The following is a 21,414-nucleotide window of genomic DNA, read 5'->3' on the forward strand; positions in this document are numbered from 1 at the left end:
CTTTTTAAGCCTCATAGTATATTTGATACCCATGAAGCTTTCTGGAGGATGGAACAGCATCTACGAATTTGTTCATGATTATATGATGTTAACAATCATATCATGTTTGCTGAGATGTGTTGGTCGCTGAGTCTTGATCATCAGTAGTATGGGATCTGCTGGTTTTTAACCCCTCGGAATTAGATTGTGATGTTTTCTGATAATGGGCTTCTCTGATTTTTTTTTGTTAACTTTCAGAATTAAGTGTCTCAGTGGTATTTCTTCACATCTTTCTCGCTGATTGCTAGAGATTTTGTGGCCAGAGAATTGCTTTGTATTGTAGGCCAAGCCAAGTAAACTGCACTTGGAAATTTTTTGAAACAAGATTAGTTATTTATGTGTGTGCTTTAAAAAGGGACCTTTTCACAAGTTTTTATACGTGCCTTTTTAGCTCCAAGCTGGTTTATTAATCCCCTGCCCCCTTCCAACTGGACAGGAACTCAGTGCAACACATATTGTTAATTTGAGTAAAAGAGAAAATCTGGGAGAACTGAAACTCATTATGCTATTTTTTTGTTACTGTGAATTTCTGCTCATTCCTGCTTCCTTTTTTCACTGATATTTTTTGGGCCTCAAAGATTCTCATGAGAATTTTTTGCTATAGACTGCAGCTGCTGCAAGATCAGTACATATTCGTACACACATGAGTGGCTGTTTGAAACTTATGGAATACGTAGGATCCATTTAGATCCGAATGCTGACACAGACTTGCTGCATATATTGCTCAGGACAAAATCATAGGTAGACCTTCACTCCCTTGTTTGGGTAACCCAAACATTGGCAGTGTGTCGCCCTATTTATGTCACAAGCTATGCAGGTAAGGAAGACAAGACACTTAAAAGAGTTTACCTGGTAAAAGGATAACTAGATTTGTGCAGTTGTAAATGGGGATAGCTAGGATGACTGGATGAATGATACTGGGACGCCTAAGAACCACTGACAGATTCTTTTTTTGGCGAGGAAGACCCTGCATGCATGTTTATACTAGAGCTGTAAAGGGAAATGTGCACGTTTTGCCTCCAGAGGGCTTTGTGAAAAACCTTTGCAATAGGTTGCCTGATTCCCTGTGAAGAATGGAACGAGTGGTGCGGTTGGAGCTGAAGTTTGTGTGACCTGGGGCTGCCTGCCAACCTGGCTGAGATGACAAGGTGTGCTGGCGTCCATTTTGTAGCTTGACTGCGCCTGCCTAGGCACACACACAACAGAGAGGTGGCAGAGTAGCACAGACTAACAATGCAGAGAGTCAGGGAGCAGTACTGTGCTCAGGGAGCACACCTGCGCTTCAGCTTTCCTCTCTCTCCCCTCTCTGTGCAGCTTGGGTGCGTCAGGGTGCCTCTGTGCCTCTTCTGTTATGAATTCGTTATTTTACAATAGAGCCAGAAGCTTCAGTCAGAGCAAGGCCTCATTGTGCTAAGCACTGTGTATGCACATAGTCAAAGACAATCCCTATGCAGAAGTGTTTTCATCCTACATCAAGAGACTGTGTAACAAATGGAGGGAGTGGGAGAAGGGGGTGTATCAGTGACAAGAGCAAGTGTTTGTACAAAACAGCTGCAGGCCCAGTTTGTAGGCTTCATTGTTTATTTCTTACTAAACAAGAGAGATTAAGGATATCAGTAATCCCTGCTGGCTGCCTGCCTGCCTAGTCGTTATCGGCTGGCAGTTGAGTATAGGCACCATGATAGAAGTGGGGCTTGAGGAAGGATTTGAAGGAGGACAGGGATTAGTTTGGGGAGGGTGTTCCCCATGTAGCAGTAGCATGGAAGAAACGGTTCAGGGGCTGTTGGAAGGGCTCTATTATTATTTATAATCAGCCTATCCCCATAGTATCCTTGTAATGATAACTTACGATGATACAGCGCCTCTTATCCTGAAGGATGCCAAAAAACTTTACAAGCAGAGAGAGAAATTCACCCGGCACTGAAATGCAACTATGGCTGGAGCAGAATGCAATCACAGTGAACAGCAACCCTACCTAGCCATTTAGGGATAGAAAGTGATAAATAATATTCATCCCATTTCAACGGCAGAGGGAATTTACGTTACACATTGTATAGTTAGCCACCTTGGAAGTGGGCCAGGACATACCTGGAAACATCACCTGAAAAGCCCAGTGGGATGTTTAATTACCACAAGAAGTCAGGACCTCAGTACTATATCCCTGCTGATGGCTCCTCCATTAGCCCATATCTTTCACTACCACTGATTCCCCAATATTGCTACTTGTTTCAACTTGGGTTTTCCCATCAAATTACCTTGCAGCATCAATCCTGATTCGTTTCTTGGATCTGTTGCTAATGCAGTCCACGGTGGCACACCTGCAGTCTGCTTGTGGCTTGTTTTGGCTCTAACATAATAACGTATCTAAGTTATTCTGCAATTCACATATCAGTCAGCCATACTTGTATAGACAGCGGAAACATATTGCACGAGGGCAGGGGTGTATTCACTACTGTCACACTGAAATCTCAAAAAAGGTTGACTTATTCCTCAAGTCTGAGACAGTTCCACTATGTTCCAATGGCATAAAACCCCTGCCTGGACAAAGTGACTGTTCACCCATCACCCCCAGGATAGTTTATTTGAATGGATTTATTACTGTACTTAAAATTCCCCTCACAAGCTGCATAATGGATGTTCATATTTCACACAGTTTCAGGTCAGGGTAGGATTTAAGGATTTCTGAGCGTGAATCTGCTTTCTGTATAGCACAACATCCATCTGAAGAAGGAATTTTTTCCTTGTGATTCAGGATATGAAAAATAATATAATGTTAGGTTTCATGAAAAAGAATGTGTTAATGAGAAACTTGGTCTTGTGGGTAAGGCACTGGATTTGGATTCGAGATAAGGTTCATTCCTGGCTCCGCGCAGACTCTTGGTAAAGGAATGAATGGGCTGTTCCCGCAGATGCCTTTGCAGCCTGTGTGGTGCTGCAGGGGTGCCGTGCCTTACCTTCCCCCAGCTGGGGCAGCAGTAGGTTCACTTTAACAGCCCTGGGCAAGAAGAAGCCAGCAGACAAAATAGTATGTTCCCTTTTAATATGGTTTCAGGACTGGAGGAAGTACAGTTCATAAGGTCTTCGCTGCAGAAGCCTGGATCAGAGCTCCCGCATTGCTCCCCCGGGACTCACCTGCTGGCTGCAGAGTCGGGCTGGGAGGAGCTGATGCGGAGCCTACCTGCCTGCCTAATCGGGGCATGGCAGGGCGGGGGGTGTTGGTCCCCAGAGCGAAGGGCCAGGGACAATTGGGACACAGCAGGGTGGTGGGGGCAGTCCCCGGAGGGGAGGGGCAGTCCCCAGACTGAGGGGCTGGAGGTAATTGAGGGATGGAGCGGGAGGTCAGTCCCTGGAGCTAGGAGCTGGAGAGAGCCAGGGACCTGGGAAGCTAAGAAGGCGGGACAGGTTGTCACGGGTGATGAGGCCAGCTGCCGGCCCCACCACTCAAATGCCGTGCACTGTCGGGATCCCTCCCCCGGGCAGTCCTGGTACCTACCTCTCCGCCAGGGCTGGGAATCAGTTCCTTCAGCTGTACTTCCCACCCTCCCAGCGGGGAAGGCCGATTGCGGTTACTACTGTAACCGGACTTTTGGTGTCCAGTCAGCAGTACTGACCCAGACACTGCACAAGTGTCCTTTCAACCAGACTTTCCAGTCAAAAACTAGACACCTGGAAATGCTATGCCTAACATCAGAGGGCATGCGGTTAATGGCAGTCATCATAGGGAACAATCCTACATTGTCAGGGAGATGGACTACATGACTTAACACGTTTTTCATCTTTCCATCTCCACTTTCCATGTTTTTAATGAAATGTCTTGCCATGTGGAGGATTTGAATTTAAATAGTGAGTTTCCCCTTTTGTGTGAGATTGTCACTGCTAGGAGATCTGTAGTCAGTGACCAACCCATGCAGGAGGAAGTACCTCATCTTGTTACTAAGTGAGAATCTTGTTCAAATCAGTAGCAGTATTTCTTGGCTCTAAAGGGAGCCTTGCTCAGCCAGAGAAAAAACTGACAATTTGGTGGCTCTGAAGATGACTTGGGACAGTAGAAGTATTGGAGTCAGAGGGGTCCCAGAACAATGCCTGTGCCTCATCCCCACAGAAAGGCTTTCATATAGAGGGCCTGATTCTGATCCTATTTTAAAACCATGGCAATCACAAGTGACTTAAATGAAATCAATGGAGCTGCACTGGGATGAGAAGAGAATCATGCCTAGGAACTACACCAGTCTTAGCGTCTGTCTATACTGGTCCAGGTCAGAGGACTTAGGTTCACAGGGCTTGGGCTGGGGGCTATAAAATTACAGTGTAGACATTTGGGCTTGGAGCCTAGGCTCTGCGACTCTGCAAGGAGCAAGGGCTTCAGAGCCCAGGCTCCGGCCTGAGCCCGAACTTCTGCACTGCAATTTTCAGCCCTGCAGCCCAAGCCCTGTGAGCCCAAGTCAGCTGACCTTTTTTATTGCAGTGTAGACATGCCCTTAGTGTCAGTTGGAGTGATGTATCAGGAATTTTGTAGACCACATATTACATACCAGAGAGTCAACCAAACAGGTTGAGTATGAAAATCCCTAAAAATCATAACCTGAAGTATTAGTCACCAGCTCTATACAATCAAAAGCTGACAAGCCAGTAGCCACCCTGGGCAGATCTAGTTCATATCTGAGTAGCTCCATATGGTGAAACTTTGAATCAGAAGAGCAGTGAGGCCAAGAAAGGGAATGAGACATGCAGCCACAGTGGGGGATAAAAGGGAGAATGTTTCCAATATGTCACCAGTCAGAAATCTCCTGGGTTACAGAGTTGATGCCTAATGATGAGACAGAGGGAGAAAAGTTGAAACAGAAGTATTTTTATATTCTGATGTGCGTTTTATGTGAGAGTGGATTGAAGGGGTCACTCAATAGGCATTTCCTGGCCAGATCGTCACAGTTAATTTACTCTGGGTTTTGATTTAGTTATTATTTACTACTTATACAGTACCATGGATGTGCATAGCACTTTTATCATGCAGCTACAGATAGGAGCATTGCCTTGTCAATAAGGCACTAGAGTGGAACTCAGGAAATTGGGGTTAAATTCCTGGTTCTGCCAGAGCCTCACTGTGTGACCTTGGGCAAGTCACCTAAATGCAGATGATAATCCTTCCTTTGCCCACCTTGTCTATTAAATTATAATCTCTTTGGGCCAGTGCTGCAAGTCCTATCAGTTCTCCCATATTTCTGAGAAGAGATGGGTTCAGTTGGGTTAAATGTGCTAATGGAGAGAAGTAAGGTTTGTCCATAGGGTGGTTGGGTAGGTGAGTTCATTACTGATGTTGAGTCAGAATGAATCTTTTTTGTATTATTTGTACTTCTTGGGCACCTAGATCTAAGTGGGCACCCAGGTGGCCTGCTTCTAAGTCCCATATTTTAGCAGGGAACTGACACTGTTGGTTTGCTTGGTTCCAATTTAGGCATTAGCCGAATATACTTTGATATACTTTTTTCTGAGCCAGCTAGCTCATCCTTAATGTGAAGTTTCTGGCACTCTGTTATCTGCCTCTCACATGTACTGGATGACACACCTGGGGCAGAAGTGTAGCTTAGTTTAAAATGAATCACACTCCTTGAGACAATAGCTGTCATTTTCACATGAACACCAAGTACCATCACTAGTTATTTATGCCAGGAGACTGATGCTTGGGTGTCTCATGTTCCACGTGAATGCCTTAACCCCTGTGCTAAAAGTTAAAATGAGTTACTCTTCCTCCTCCAGCCACTTTGTGAACTGGGCTCATTAAAAATGCCTGGAAACAATATGTTTTGGGTCAAACTACGTGTTTTGTTTGACCTGAAAGGCTTTCACCTAGGATGTGGGATTCCCAGCTTCAAGGGCTTGCTCCAGTGATGATTTAATTATTCATACAAAGTGTGTAGTATGCCTATCCACCCAGTTACTGCCTTTAATGCCAGTCTCCTTACGGGTTTTGATGGACAGGCCTGGGTTCATCTGGATCCTGCCTCCAGCTCAGCAGGGTGTAACTTCCTTATTTTCTTCTCGTATGAATGTGTTTAGCGGTGCTTCCATCACCCTCACGCCTTCCTGGCAGGGTCACCAGGGCAGCTTGGAAGGAAAATTCTAACCACAGGGTAACCCCCACTTACTTGCCAGATAGCTGGAGACTCCCAAGAAACAACACAAACACATCCAATATATTCAACACAGTAATTATATTAAACAGAAAGTAAATATAACAGGCTAAAACACTCTTCCCGGGTCGGGAAGCATCTGGCATGTCCGGCACCTAGCCTTAGGGGGTCCATGTGCTGCCCTGCCCCTTGCCGCTGGCGCAGCTCCCATTGGCTGGGTCAGGGGTCATGTGGCACACGCCTCTCCTGCTGCTGCCCAGCCCTCTTCTCCTTGCGCTCCTCGTGTGGCTGGGCTCGAACTGCAACGTGTGCCCTGTGGCGAACCACAGTCTGTCTGTTGCCCCATCGCCAGCACCCAGGAGTTGGAGATACGTGTATCCCCATCTCTGAGTGCTGGGAATGGGATTGCACCCCCATCCCCCCTCACTGCATCCCTCCCCGTCCCACTCCCTGCACCACCATCCCCCTCATTGCATCCCTCCCCATCCCAACCCCCCCAGACCCCCGTCTCCCCATCATTGCATCCCTCCCTGTCCCAAACCCCTGCACCCCATCCCTCTCACTGCATCCCTCCCCCGTCCCACCCCCACACCCCCATCCCTTTGTCACTATGGTCCTAATTCCCCACATAAAATTACAATAACTTCAGGGAACAAAAAACATGGAGCTGGTTATGAAAATTGGAGAGATTCAGAGACTTGCCCCAGAATATCCCATAGCCACTGGGCCAGGGTGCTTTCCTGCAGTGTTGGGGAGGCAAGTTCAAATCCCTTCTCCACATCAGAAAGAGGGGGGAATTGAATCCAGGTCTCCCACATCCTAGGTGAGTGCTCTAACTAGTTGGTTGAAGTTTCTAAGGGGGGATTTGGCATCTTCTTCAGATCTTTTTAGCTGAATGTATTCAGCAAATTTGTATCAAATTCACACATAATTTCAGGTCGACCAAAACAGCATTTTTTGGTGAATAAACTGTCCTAAAAAATAAAAGGAGTACTTGTGGCACCTTAGAGACTAACCAATCTATTTGAGCATAAGCCTTTGTGAGCTACAGCTCACTTCATTGGATGCACTGTCCTAAAAATTTCACCCAGCTTCAATGATATCCTTCAAAAAATAAAGGGCACCCATGGAAAATAAGACGGGAGTATCTGCTGACGCATGCTGCGTCAAAGTATAAGGTGAGTTAGATAAGCAATCCACATTGGGTCTTTGTCATAAATATAAAGGGAAGGGTAAACCCCTTTGAAATCCCTCCTGGCCAGGGGAAAGCTCCTCTCACCTGTAAAGGGTTAAGAAGCTAAAGGTAACCTCGCTGGCACCTGACCAAAATGACCAATGAGGAGACAAGATACTTTCAAAAGCTGGGAGGAGGGAGAGAAACAAAGGGTTTGTGTGTCTGTCTGTAGTCGTCTTGGCCGGGGACAGAACAGGAATGGAGTCTTAGAATTTTTAGTAAGTAATCTAGCTAGGTATGTGTTAGATTATGATTTCTTTAAATGGCTGAGAAAAGAATTGTGCTGAATAGAATAACTATTTCTGTCTGTGTATCTTTTTTGTAACTTAAGGTTTTGCCTAGAGGGGTTCTCTATGTTTTTGAATCTAATTACCCTGTAAGATATATACCATCCTGATTTTACAGGGGGGATTTCTTTATTTCTATTTACTTCTATTTTTTATTAAAAGTCTTCTTGTAAAACACTGAATGCTTTTTCATTGTTCTCAGATCCAAGGGTTTGGGTTTGTGGTCACCTATGCAAATTGGTGAGGCTTTTTATCCAACATTTCCCAGGAAAGGGGGGGGTGCAAGTGTTGGGAGGATTGTTCATTGTTCTTAAGATCCAAGGGTCTGGGTCTGTAGTCACCTAGGCAAATTGGTGAGGCTTTTTACCAAACCTTGTCCAGGAAGTGGGGTGCAAGGTTTTGGGAAGTATTTTGGGGGGAAGGACGCGTCCAAACAGCTCTTCCCCAGTAACCAGTATTAGTTTGGTGGTGGTAGCGGCCATTCCAAGGATAATGGGGGTAATATTTTGTACCTTGGGGAAGTTTTGACCTAAGCTGGTAAAGATAAGCTTAGGAGGTTTTTCATGCAGGTCCCCACATCTGTACCCTAGAGTTCAGAGTGGGGGAGGAACCTTGACATGGTGGCACAGTGGTGGGATTAACCTGAAATCATTTTGAGATCCAGTTGAGATTTTTTGAACTAGAAATACAGATTTTAAAAAGGAATTTTTAGGAAGTCCAGAAGGCAGCTTTGAAACTGAAAGCAGCTTGGTTTCTCTCTGCTTTGTGGCCAAGCAGAGACAAAAGGGGATTATCTTGTGAATTGCAGGTTTTCTTTGCCTGGAGGCAGGGTACTTAACTCCTGCAGGGAAATTCACAGTCTTCCAACCCAGAGGTTTTTTTTTTTTTTCTTTTCTTCCTAAAAGTAAATAGGGGGTGTGTGCTCTACCCATTTGCCTGGAGACAAAAGTGGCAGGGTTTTTTTTAGGATTTTGATTTTTTTTTTTGTTTTACAAGGAGCACAGGTTTGAAAAGAAATTTTTTTTCTTCTTTGGGCTGGGTAAGCAGGTTTCCAAGTAGTTGGAGGGTTTTTGCTTTAATTTGGGCCCAGAGCAGAGACAAGGGAATTGTCTTTTTCTGTAGGCTGACAATCACTATCAGAGAATAGGTATTCTATTCCAGCACAGCAAAATTTTACAGCCAAGTTTTGTTTGTTTATTTCTAAACCTCGGGTGTAAAGTTAGTTAAAAACAGAGAGGTTAGAATGGCCAAATCCTCAGCTCGACTACAGCTGGAATTAGCCAAATTTCAGGCTGAGGAAAAACAAAGGGAACATGAAAGACAGATAGAACTCATGCAGCTGAAGAAGGAACAAGAAAGGGAGGCAGAACAACACCAAGAGGCTGCCCACAAGAGGGAAATGGAGGCAAGGAAGCATGTGGAGGAGGAGAAGGAAAAAGAGAGGAAGCATGTGGAGGAGATGGAGAGGATAAAGGCCCGGCAGAATATACCAACAAACCCTAGCAATCCTTCTCCAGGTACCACTTCCCATCCCAGAAAGTTCCCCACCTACAAGGCAGGTGATGATACTGAGGCCTTCTTAGAAAACTTCGAAAGGGCCTGCCTTGGGTACAACATCTCTACTGACCAATACATGGTAGAGCTGAGGCCGCAGCTCAGTGGACCCTTAGCTGAGGTGGCAGCTGAAATGCCTAAAGAACACATGAACAAGTATGAACTGTTTAAATCCAAGGCGAGAGTCAGAATGGGGATAACACCCGAGCAGTCTCATCGGAGGTTCAGAGCCCTAAGGTGGAAACCAGACATGTCATTTACCCGACATGCCTACCACATTGTAAAACATTGGGATGCCTGGATATCAGGAGCAAGTGTTGAATCTCCAGTAAATTTGCCCTTCCTAATGCAAATGGAACAATTCTTAGAGGGTGTTCCTGAGGAAATAGAAAGATACATCCTAGATGGGAAACCCAAAACTGTAATTGAGGCAGGAGAGATTGGAGCCAGATGGGTGGAGGTGGCAGAGAAGAAGAAAACTGGTCGCAGTTGGAGCGGAGACCAGAAGGGACCACCCCAGACCACACCCTATTACCGGGGGCCGCCCAAAGCCCCACCTACCTCCCAAAGAACCCTCCAGACCCCTTATCGTCCCACCACCCCGTTCTCCAGCAACCCTCCTCGCCCCAGTGACCCGTCAGCTGGACGATGTTTTAAGTGTAACGAGCTGGGGCATGTAAAGGCCAACTGCCCCAAGAACCCCAACAGATTACAGTTCATTGCACCGGAATCACACCAGAGGTCCACAGGCCCAGATACCTCCCAGATACCCTTGGAGCGGAGGGAAACTGTGAGTGTGGGTGGGAAGAAGGTCACCGCGTGGAGGGACACCGGAGCACAAGTGTCAGCTATCCATGCTTCCTTAGTGGACCCCAATTTAATCAACCCAGAGATCCAAGTGACGATTCAACCCTTCAAGTCCAACTCTTTCAATTTGCCTACAGCCAAGTTGCCTGTCCAGTACAAGGGCTGGTCAGGAATGTGGACTTTTGCAGTCTATGATGATTATCCCATCCCCATGCTGTTGGGGGAAGACTTGGCCAATCATGTGAAGCAGGCCAAGAGGGTGAGAATGGTCACCCGCAACCAGGCTAAACAAGCCGTGTGGCCTAGCTCTGTTCCGGAAACTTCTATCAGGACCCAGTCAGAGGTGATGGACCTGGACCCCAGGCCAATGTCTGCAACAGCAGTAGTGGATCCAGTCCCAGAGACCCAGACGGAACCAGTCCCAGAACCGGAACCAGCCGAACAACCAACACCAGACCCCGTGTCAGCACTGAATCCAGTACTTGCAACCTCAACACCAGAGGGCCCCACCGAACCTGAACTGGCAGCAGCCGATAACCCTACACAAGAGGCTCAGCCGGAGCCTGAATCCCAACATAGTGCACCAGCGGAGAGCGGTTCACAGTCAACAGAAACAGCTCCATCCCCTATATCGCTTCCAGAGGGACCAAGCCTAGGTCCACAATCCCATGAGGAACTGATGTCTCCAGCATCAAGGGAACAGTTCCAGACCGAACAGGAAGCAGATGAAAGCCTCCAGAGAGCTTGGACGGCGGCACGGAGCAACCCACCGCCTCTCAGCTCTTCTAATCGATCCAGGTTTGTTGTAGAAAGAGGACTTTTATACAAGGAAACTCTTTCTGGGGGACACCAGGAAGACTGGCATCCTCAGAGACAGTTGGTAGTTCCAACTAAATACCGGGCCAAGCTCTTGAGCTTAGCCCATGATCACCCTAGTGGCCATGCTGGGGTGAACAGGACCAAAGACCGTTTGGGGGGGTCATTCCACTGGGAGGGAATGGGCAAGGATGTTTCTACCTATGTCCAGTCTTGTGAGGTGTGCCAAAGAGTGGGAAAACCCCAAGACCAGGTCAAAGCTCCTCTCCAGCCACTCCCCATCATTGAAGTTCCATTTCAGCGAGTAGCTGTGGATATTCTGGGTCCTTTTCCGAAAAAGACACCCAGAGGAAAGCAGTACATACTGACTTTCATGGATTTTGCCACCCGATGGCCGGAAGCAGTAGCTCTAAGCAACACCAGGGCTAAAAGTGTGTGCCAGGCACTAGCAGACATTTTTGCCAGGGTAGGTTGGCCCTCCGACATCCTCACAGATGCAGGGACTAATTTCCTGGCAGGAACTATGAAAAACCTTTGGGAAGCTCATGGGGTAAATCACTTGGTTGCCACTCCTTACCACCATCAAACAAATGGCATGGTGGAGAAGTTTAATGGGACTTTGGGGGCCATGATACGTAAATTTGTAAATGAGCACTCCAATGATTGGGACCTAGTGTTGCAGCAGTTGCTCTTTGCCTACAGAGCTGTACCACATCCCAGTTTAGGGTTTTCCCCATTTGAACTTGTATATGGCCGTGAGGTTAAGAGGCCATTGCAGTTGGTAAAGCAGCAATGGGAGGGATTTACACCTTCTCCAGGAACTAACATTCTGGACTTTGTAACCAACCTACAAAACACCCTCCGAACCTCTTTAGCCCTTGCTAAAGAAAACTTACAGGATGCTCAAAAAGAGCAAAAAGCCTGGTATGATAAACATGCCAGAGAGCGTTCCTTCAAAGTAGGGGACCAGGTCATGGTCTTAAGGGCGCTCCAGGCCCATAAAATGGAAGCATCGTGGGAAGGGCCATTCACGGTCCAGGAGCGCCTGGGAGCTGTTAATTATCTCATAGCTTTCCCCACCTCCAACCGGAAGCCTAAGGTGTACCATATTAATTCTCTAAAGCCCTTTTATTCCAGAGAATTAAAGGTTTGTCAGTTTACAGCCCAGGGAGGAGACGACGCTGAGTGGCCCAAAGGTGTCTACTACGAAGGGAAATGTGCTGGTGGTGTGGAAGAGGTGAACCTCTCCATGACCCTTGGGCGTATGCAGCGACAGCAGATCCAGGAGCTGTGCACTAGCTACGCGCCAACGTTCTCAGCCACCCCAGGACTGACTGAACGGGCATACCACTCCATTGACACAGGTAATGCTCACCCAATTAGGGTCCAACCTTACCGGGTGTCTCCTCAAGCTAAAACTGCTATAGAACGGGAGATCCAGGATATGTTACAGATGGGTGTAATCCGCCCCTCTGAAAGTGCATGGGCATCTCCAGTGGTTCTAGTTCCCAAACCAGATGGGGAAATACGTTTTTGCGTGGACTACCGTAAGCTAAATGCTGTAACTCGCCCAGACAACTATCCCATGCCACGCACAGATGAACTATTAGAGAAACTGGGAAGGGCCCAGTTCATCTCTACCTTGGACTTAACCAAGGGGTACTGGCAGGTACCGCTAGATGAATCTGCCAAGGAAAGGTCAGCCTTCATCACACATCTCGGGCTGTATGAATTTAATGTACTCCCTTTCGGGCTGCGAAATGCACCCGCCACTTTCCAAAGACTTGTAGATGGTCTCCTAGCGGGATTAGGAGAATATGCAGTCGCCTACCTTGACGATGTGGCCATATTTTCGGATTCCTGGGCAGACCACCTGGAACATCTACAAAAAGTCCTTGAGCGCATAAGGGAGGCAGGACTAACTGTTAAGGCTAAGAAGTGTCAAATAGGCCTAAACAGAGTGACTTACCTTGGACACCAGGTGGGTCAAGGAACTATCAGCCCCCTACAGGCCAAAGTGGATGCTATCCAAAAGTGGCCTGTCCCAAAGTCAAAGAAACAGGTTCAATCCTTCTTAGGCTTGGCCGGTTATTACAGACGATTTGTACCGCACTACAGCCAAATCGCTGCCCCACTGACAGACCTAACCAAAAAGAAACAGCCAAATGCTGTTCAGTGGACGGGAAAGTGTCAGAAGGCCTTTAACAAGCTTAAAGCGACACTCATGTCTGACCCTGTACTAAGGGCCCCAGACTTTGACAAACCGTTCCTAGTAACCACAGATGCATCCGAGCGTGGTGTGGGAGCAGTTTTAATGCAGAAAGGACCTGATCAAGAATTCCACCCTGTAGTGTTTCTCAGCAAAAAACTGTCTGAGAGGGAAAGCAACTGGTCAGTCACTGAAAAAGAATGTTATGCCATTGTCTACGCTCTGGAAAAGCTACGCCCATATGTTTGGGGACGGCGTTTCCACCTGCAAACCGACCATGCTGCACTAAAGTGGCTTCACACCGTCAAAGAAACTAACAGAAAACTTCTTCGGTGGAGTTTAGCTCTCCAAGATTTTGATTTCGACATCCAACACATCTCAGGAGCTTCTAACAAAGTGGCTGATGCACTCTCCCGTGGAAGTTTCCCAGAATCAACTGGTTAAAATCGTCCTTGAGATGTGGAAAATATTGTTAGTCTTTATGTACTTGGTAGTATATTTAGAGATGCATGTGTCTTATTAACTCTGTTTTCCTAGAGCTCCAGGAAGAAATCCCAGCCAGTGTTTCACCCTAGCTGAGATTTGGGGGGCGTGTCATAAATATAAAGGGAAGGGTAAACCCTTTTGAAATCCCTCCTGGCCAGGGGAAAGCTCCTCTCACCTGTAAAGGGTTAAGAAGCTAAAGGTAACCTCGCTGGCACCTGACCAAAATGACCAATGAGGAGACAAGATACTTTCAAAAGCTGGGAGGAGGGAGAGAAACAAAGGGTTTGTGTGTCTGTCTGTAGTCGTCTTGGCCGGGGACAGAACAGGAATGGAGTCTTAGAATTTTTAGTAAGTAATCTAGCTAGGTATGTGTTAGATTATGATTTCTTTAAATGGCTGAGAAAAGAATTGTGCTGAATAGAATAACTATTTCTGTCTGTGTATCTTTTTTGTAACTTAAGGTTTTGCCTAGAGGGGTTCTCTATGTTTTTGAATCTAATTACCCTGTAAGATATATACCATCCTGATTTTACAGGGGGGATTTCTTTATTTCTATTTACTTCTATTTTTTATTAAAAGTCTTCTTGTAAAACACTGAATGCTTTTTCATTGTTCTCAGATCCAAGGGTTTGGGTTTGTGGTCACCTATGCAAATTGGTGAGGCTTTTTATCCAACATTTCCCAGGAAAGGGGGGGGTGCAAGTGTTGGGAGGATTGTTCATTGTTCTTAAGATCCAAGGGTCTGGGTCTGTAGTCACCTAGGCAAATTGGTGAGGCTTTTTACCAAACCTTGTCCAGGAAGTGGGGTGCAAGGTTTTGGGAAGTATTTTGGGGGGAAGGACGCGTCCAAACAGCTCTTCCCCAGTAACCAGTATTAGTTTGGTGGTGGTAGCGGCCATTCCAAGGATAATGGGGGTAATATTTTGTACCTTGGGGAAGTTTTGACCTAAGCTGGTAAAGATAAGCTTAGGAGGTTTTTCATGCAGGTCCCCACATCTGTACCCTAGAGTTCAGAGTGGGGGAGGAACCTTGACAGTCTTGTAAGAACTTCTTCAAATCTTCACTGAATCAAACTGAATCTTTCTTGAGGTGCTAATGAATTAGGGTCTTCTAATGGCCAGAACTTTTTCAAAAGTACACGAAAAAGACTGTGCTCATGAAGTTTCTGCTCCAGGCAGAAGCAAGAAATCTCAGTAGCCAGTTTAGCTGCCCCAAATATTATGGATAGTTGGATAAGATTTGGGCACGCATCTAACTCAGCTTGACCACCAAGCCTTTGTAGATCCACTCTGGGGTTTCTTTGACCTTCCTCTGATGCATCTGGTGCTGACCACTGTTAGAGACAGGATACTGGGCTAGAAGGGCCACTGGTCTGATCCAGCAATTCCTATATTCCACCAGTAATTATAATTCACATTTTTTACATCCTTTCTCTTAATAAGAACCCTCATTTTGAAATAAAATTTAGATTAAATTGGACAAATTCTGCTCACTGTTCTGGCATAAAACTGGGGTCATTCCATTGATTTCTGTGGAGTTCCTTTAGATTTCCACCCCGAGAGCAGAATTTGGCCCAGCATTTTCAGGATATTTCATGGACTGACTTTATAACTGAATGAGAGAGTGAACTGTTTCTGTACATCATTTTCACGTTATATGTTCAAACCCAAACAAGCAGGCATCTCCGAGAAGTGCACCCATTCCCGTTCTTCAAGTTTCTAACGTTTATTCCTTTTACTTCTGTCAAGGTTCCTTCTCGTTCCCCCAGCTCTAGGGTACAGATGTGGGACCTGCATGAAAGACCACTTAAGCTTATTTCTACCAGCTTAGGTTAAAACTTCCCCAAGGTACAAAGTCTTTGCCCTTGGATTAGGTAAAACGCTGCCACCACCAAGTGTTTTAGACAAAGAACAGGGAAAGGACCACTTGGAGTCCTATTCCCCCAAGCCCTACACCCCCTTTCCTGGGGAGGGCTTGATAATAATATCCTCACCAATTGGTACAGGTGAACACAGACCCAAACCCTTGGATCTTAAGAACAATGAAAAATCAATCAGGTTCTTAAAAGAAGAATTGTATTTAAAGAAAAGGCAAAAGAATCACCTGTGTAAAATCAGGATGGTAAATACCTTACAGGGTAATCAGATTCAAAACATAGGAATCCTTCTAGGCAAACCTTAAGTTACAAAAAGACACAAAAACAGGAATATACATTCCCTCGAACACAGCAAATTTCACAAGCCATTAAACAAAGAAAATCTAACGCATTTTCTAGCTAGATTACTTACTAACTTTACAGGAGTTGGAAAACTTGCATCCTTGATCTGTTCCTGGCAAAGGTATCACACAGACAGATAAAAACCCTTTGTCCCGCCCCCTCAGATTTGAAAGTATTTTGTCCCCTCATTGGTCGTTTTGGGTCAGGTGACAGCGAGGTTCCCTTAGCTTCTTAACCCTTTGCAGGTGAAAGGGTTTTGCCTCTGGCCAGGAGGGATTTTATAGCACTGTATACAAAAAGGTGGTTACCCTTCCCTTTATATTTATGACAACTTCATTTTTATGTAGTCAGTTAACAGATGCCTGAATTTTATTGACTTGAATGGTATCCCCACTGTCCTATGTAAAAGTGGTATCATGCTAATGGGCTCTATCTGTCTAAAGTCATAGCCCCCACCACCACAGCTTCTGAGTTCCTTGTAATTTTCAATGTGTTTATCCTCACAACACCCCAGTGAAATACAGAAGTGTTCTCTCCATTTCACAGATGGAAAACTGGGGCACAGAGAGGCTAAGTGACTTGCTCAAGGTCACACAGGAAGTCTGTGACAAAGCAGGTAACTGAACCCAGATCTCCCAATCCTAGGTTACGGCTGTAACCACTGGATAATTCTTCCCCTCTCTCTTCCCGAGTTCCTGCTCCCATTGTAGTCACAGGCAAAATTCTCACTGGGCTGGATTCTGCACCTCCGCTAATTTCAGTTGAGTTACTCCTCTTTGAGGGACCAATCCAACTACCACAGAGGTCTTCCATTGACTTCAGTAGGCTTTGTACAAGATCTTTACTCCAGTGTGAGTGACAAGAGAATCTGGGCCATTGATTTCAATGGGACTTTGATCTTGCTACTGGTGTATAAAGGCAGCTTTGATCTGCTTGCTCAATATGAACACATTAAAAAGCTTTATCTCTGCATACAGGGTTAATAAGAAACACACATTGGATTCTGTTGTTTTTCCTACTGGAGTTGATACCCCCTTAAATGCTTGTTATGCCTGGCAGCCTGCTGAGGGTCCATCAAATGCATTTACTAGCCCACTATGTGTAATGTAAAAACAAAAATTCATTTGGCTCCTTCATACCATAAGGTGACTCATAAAACTCTGCAAGAAACATTGGTTTCCAAGGTAATATCAATGAACTAAGGGAAATAAAGGAGCATACTGAAGAACCTGATATCAAAGACAAAGGCTGAAGACCTTCTATATATAAGGCATTTTCTTTTAATGAAAAGATCCATGTCCTTCAATGTATGAAAACAAATCAAGAAGCCCATAACTAGATTCAGTTATTAAACTTCACAAGAAGAATGTGAGCTTTGTACACAGACTGGATGGAAGAAGGCTAGTGGGTGCTGGGATTAGGAGTTTGTACAAATAAAGTGAAACTTCTATAGTCTTTTTAACATTGCACATCCCTATTTACAAGAGAGAGCAGGAGGAAAATTTAGAGGTGACTTTGGTAGGTAATGGACTTGATTCAGCCCGGGATCACATTGGTTTCTACAGGCCAGGTGCAAAACCCCTGACAATGGACATCCCCCTCAGCTGACACAAAGAGGTTGCGAATGCTACAGCATCCAGCGACGCTCAGTATGGCATGAAACATTTCTGGCTGGGGAGGAGGCCTGGTCATAGGATGAGCTGATTCGGAGCATTTCCTTGGCAGCCTCTGCTAGCCAGGCTCCTCTGAAGCAACTATGTGAAATTAAATCTTCTCCTCTCAGTGGGAACCCCGAGGGAGGGCAGGGTGTGTCCTGCTAAGCAAGAAATGAGATATTTGTAGAACAACCATCACTATGTTGGGTCACAGTAAGAGACAAACTTAGAGCAGAAGCCTAATGCTGAGACACAGCAAGAAGTATATGGGACTTTTTAATAAGGCCCAACAGAAGTAAGTCTATTCTGTTTGTCCAGATTAAGCTGAAACATCTTACCCAACTGGGGAGAGTCTGGTCATTTGATTTGCATCTTTGGGAAGAGGTCAATGATAAACCACTTCCCAAATTGTAGAAATCAACACACTGTGTGGGTTGCTCACAGTGGCTGGAAACCTCCTGCCTTCTAGTGATGTAAACAGAGACAAGCGCAATTGCCTTCCTGCTAGTTAGGGGTTTGGTGTTTTTTTAAAAAAGGACATTAAATCAATCCATATAGATGATAAACGCCTATAAAAATCTCAGATAAATAAAACCCAGCAACCATTTCAAACCTCACCTGGGTTTTAAGTTGTTTGATGGCTTCAGTGGAACAGCTGGAAACCGCTTGCTAAGAGAACCCAACTGGTGTGCCTGTTTTTTGGTCAGCTAATTTTTACTCCAATCTTTCCAGCAAGTAAAAGGAAATAAATGTGAGCTGGTTGGGATGAAATGTAAGCATGAGAGATGTGGAGGTGCTCAACACTAGGTTAATGGAGGGGGGGGCATAAAGATCTAGATAAATAACTTTGCACAGTGAGCTTCTTTATCTTGGTTCTTTCCTCACCTCTCCCATAGAAACTCTCCTTATCCAAAGTGGAGCTACTGTAAGCTTGTCCCAGGTAAGTTAATGAGGCTCCTTTTCATTTTTATGTTTCTATTAAAAGAGCCCGTGTTGTAATTACTTTTCCTTGACCCTGGATGGGACCACTATGGTGTTACGTCTTGACTGACCAGTGGGGGTTGCTGCCCAAACAATCTGATTGTCAGTATGCCCCTTCTTCCCACTGTTTCTAGTGAAATAAATGTATCACTTCTGCAGCTTTTCTCAAACTGATGAATTTTTATGGCAGTCAGAATAACAATAGTTAAAATTAATCACAACCGTCCGTAGCAGTGGTTCAATCAACGTGAAGCACAGGTTGGGTCTCTTCAACTCATAGAGTTCACTTGACTCCATCCATGTTACATAAAGGGCCAAATTGTGTCTGGCCCTAAGCATGGGTTCAAGGGCTGGACAAAACACAACTCCCTGGCCTGCACCTGGGGGAGAAAAGTGCTGCACTCTCGATTTGCATCCCAGACCATCACTCTACAGCAGACAAGGAGCCATAACCTAGCCCTTGGTACTAACCCACAGAGCTGGATAGAGAAAAGGCTGTGCTAGAAAAAGCGTGGTCCAGCCTGCATGCTTTCCTTGGGTCGGTGTCTCTCTTCACTCGCCCCATACAGACTGGGGTATAACTCCCACATTCTGGCCTCAAATGAAAATAAGCATTGATGATAGATATATAAAGGGTCATGTACTGTAAGAATGTGGAAACGCTTAAGTCTATTAATGCCTGTTTCAAAGCAACTGGAGGAGATACCAGAGATGAAGAACATAAAGTGGCCATAGATGTGTCTTCTGAATGATTTATCTGGCTTATAATTGGATAGTATCAGATGTCTAGGAACTGTACTACAAACTTGAGCCAGACTTTGCATCATGCACCACTGATGCTAACCAAATAAGCTGCTGGTACTGATAATTCCTTACCTCTGGGGAAGAAATAACTTGCAGTGCAAAAGGTGATTCCCAAACCATTGCAGAAGAGTGGGGAGCATATATGGATCAAATAGCTTATTCCTAAAATACAGAGCTTCTATATGCTAGGGAACTCATATTTTAAGGTCAGAGGGGACAGTTATGGTCATCAAATGTGACCTCCATTACATAGGCCAAAGCATCTCTCCAAATAATTTCTGCATCAAGCCCATAACTGCTCTTGGTTAGGGAGGAAGGATGATCTTGTAGAAAAGACACTAGGCTGGAGATCTGGGTTCCGTTCCTGGTGTGATGGGTTTGGTCACAGAGACCCCCTTGGGTCTGTCGCCTGATGTGCTGAGACTGCCTCTGAGCCCGTTTTCCCTGCCAGCTTGGGACTTCAGAACCCTGCCTTGTTGAGCCAGATACTCTAACCTGTGGCAACACAGACCAGGGTCTGAACCACGTCCTCAAAGCTGCAGACTTAACTGAAAACAACTTAGCAAGTACTCCTATCTCCAGCACCCGGACACCCAGTTCCCACTGGGATCCAAACCCCAAATAAATAAATTTTACTCTGTATAAAGCTTAAACAAGGTAAACTTATAAATTGTCCACCCTCTATAACACTGATAGAGAGAGATGCACAGCTGTTTGCTCCCCCAGTTATTAATCACTTATTCTGGGTTAATTAATAAACAAAAGTGATTTTATTAAGTATAAAAAGTAGGATTTAAGTGGTTCCAATTAATAACAGACAGAACAAAGTAAGTTACCAAGCAAAATAAAACAAAACATGCAAGTCTAAGCCTAATACGTTAAGAAACTGAATACAGGTAAATCTCAACCTCAGAGATGTTCCAATAAGCTTCTTTCACAGACTAGACTCCTTCCTAGGCTGGGCCCAATCCTTTCCCCTGGTACAGACTGTGTTAGTTCCAGCAGGCATATTAGATGAAAAGTAGGGGATTGCACATGACTGGGACCCCTTTGTTCTGATCCACCTCCTTTTATAGCTTTGGCACAAGGCAGGAATCCTTTGTCTCTCTCTGGGTTCCCACCCCTCCTTCTAAATGGAAAAACACCAGGTTTAAGATGGATTCCAGTATCATGTGACATGGTCACATGTCCTGTGAGACCCCCCCTAGTCTCCATTCTTCCAAGTTGGCCGGCACATACCCAGGAAGTTTTGCAAGTAAACAGAGCCATTCACAACCAATTGTCCTAGTTAATGGGAGCCATCAAGATTCCAAGCCACCACCAATGGCCCACACTTTGTATAATTACAATAGGACTTCAGAGTAATACTTCATATTTCTAGTTTTAGATTCAAGAATGATACATTCATACAAATAGGATGAACACACTCAGTAGATCCATAAGCTTTGTAATGATACCTTACGAGAGACCTTTTGCATAAAGCATATTCCAGTTACATCACATTCACACTTATAAACATATTTTTATAAAGCATATGGAGAGCAACATCACACCTGGCTCTTCCTATGTGATCTTGGGCAAGTCACTTACTCTCTCTGCCTCAGTTTCCTGTTGGCAAAGTAGGAATAATGCTTCACTATTACATGAGGATATGTTTATTAATGTTTGTGAGGCACTCAGATACTATGGTGAAGAGTGCAAGGGAATGGCCTATAAGTAAATCTGTTATGTATATATTGAATTTTGTGTCTGCTGATAGTAAAGCTTCTATATAAGAAAAAGTGTATGTTTTGATGTTCCTTGTCTGCAGGCCTATAGAACATGTTGCCTCTGTTGGATTACATGTTGAAAACTTCTACAGAAACAACTTTAAACCCCCCCACCAAAATAACAGTACTCGCAATAGTAATAGCTAATACGTACTACTTTACATCTTCAAAGCACTTTACAAATATCCACCAGGAAGCTGATTTTCCACTTTGATGTTCAGATTCCCAGGCTATTGCTTCTATTTTGGAGGGATGTTTATTTTGATAGTGTGGACTTCCAGAAAGAATAGCCTCTGCATTTTTAGCACATCCCTGGCATAATTGTAAACAGCATCTTTTAAATGATTGCTTTAATTTATGTATACAATGTTATTGCTCTTTGATCTTCATACAGATTGACTAAAAATTCCTCGTAAACTGGTTGAAT

Source organism: Lepidochelys kempii, chromosome 1 (genome assembly GCF_965140285.1).
Source record: "Lepidochelys kempii isolate rLepKem1 chromosome 1, rLepKem1.hap1, whole genome shotgun sequence".
NCBI classification, from domain to species: domain Eukaryota; kingdom Metazoa; phylum Chordata; order Testudines; family Cheloniidae; genus Lepidochelys; species Lepidochelys kempii.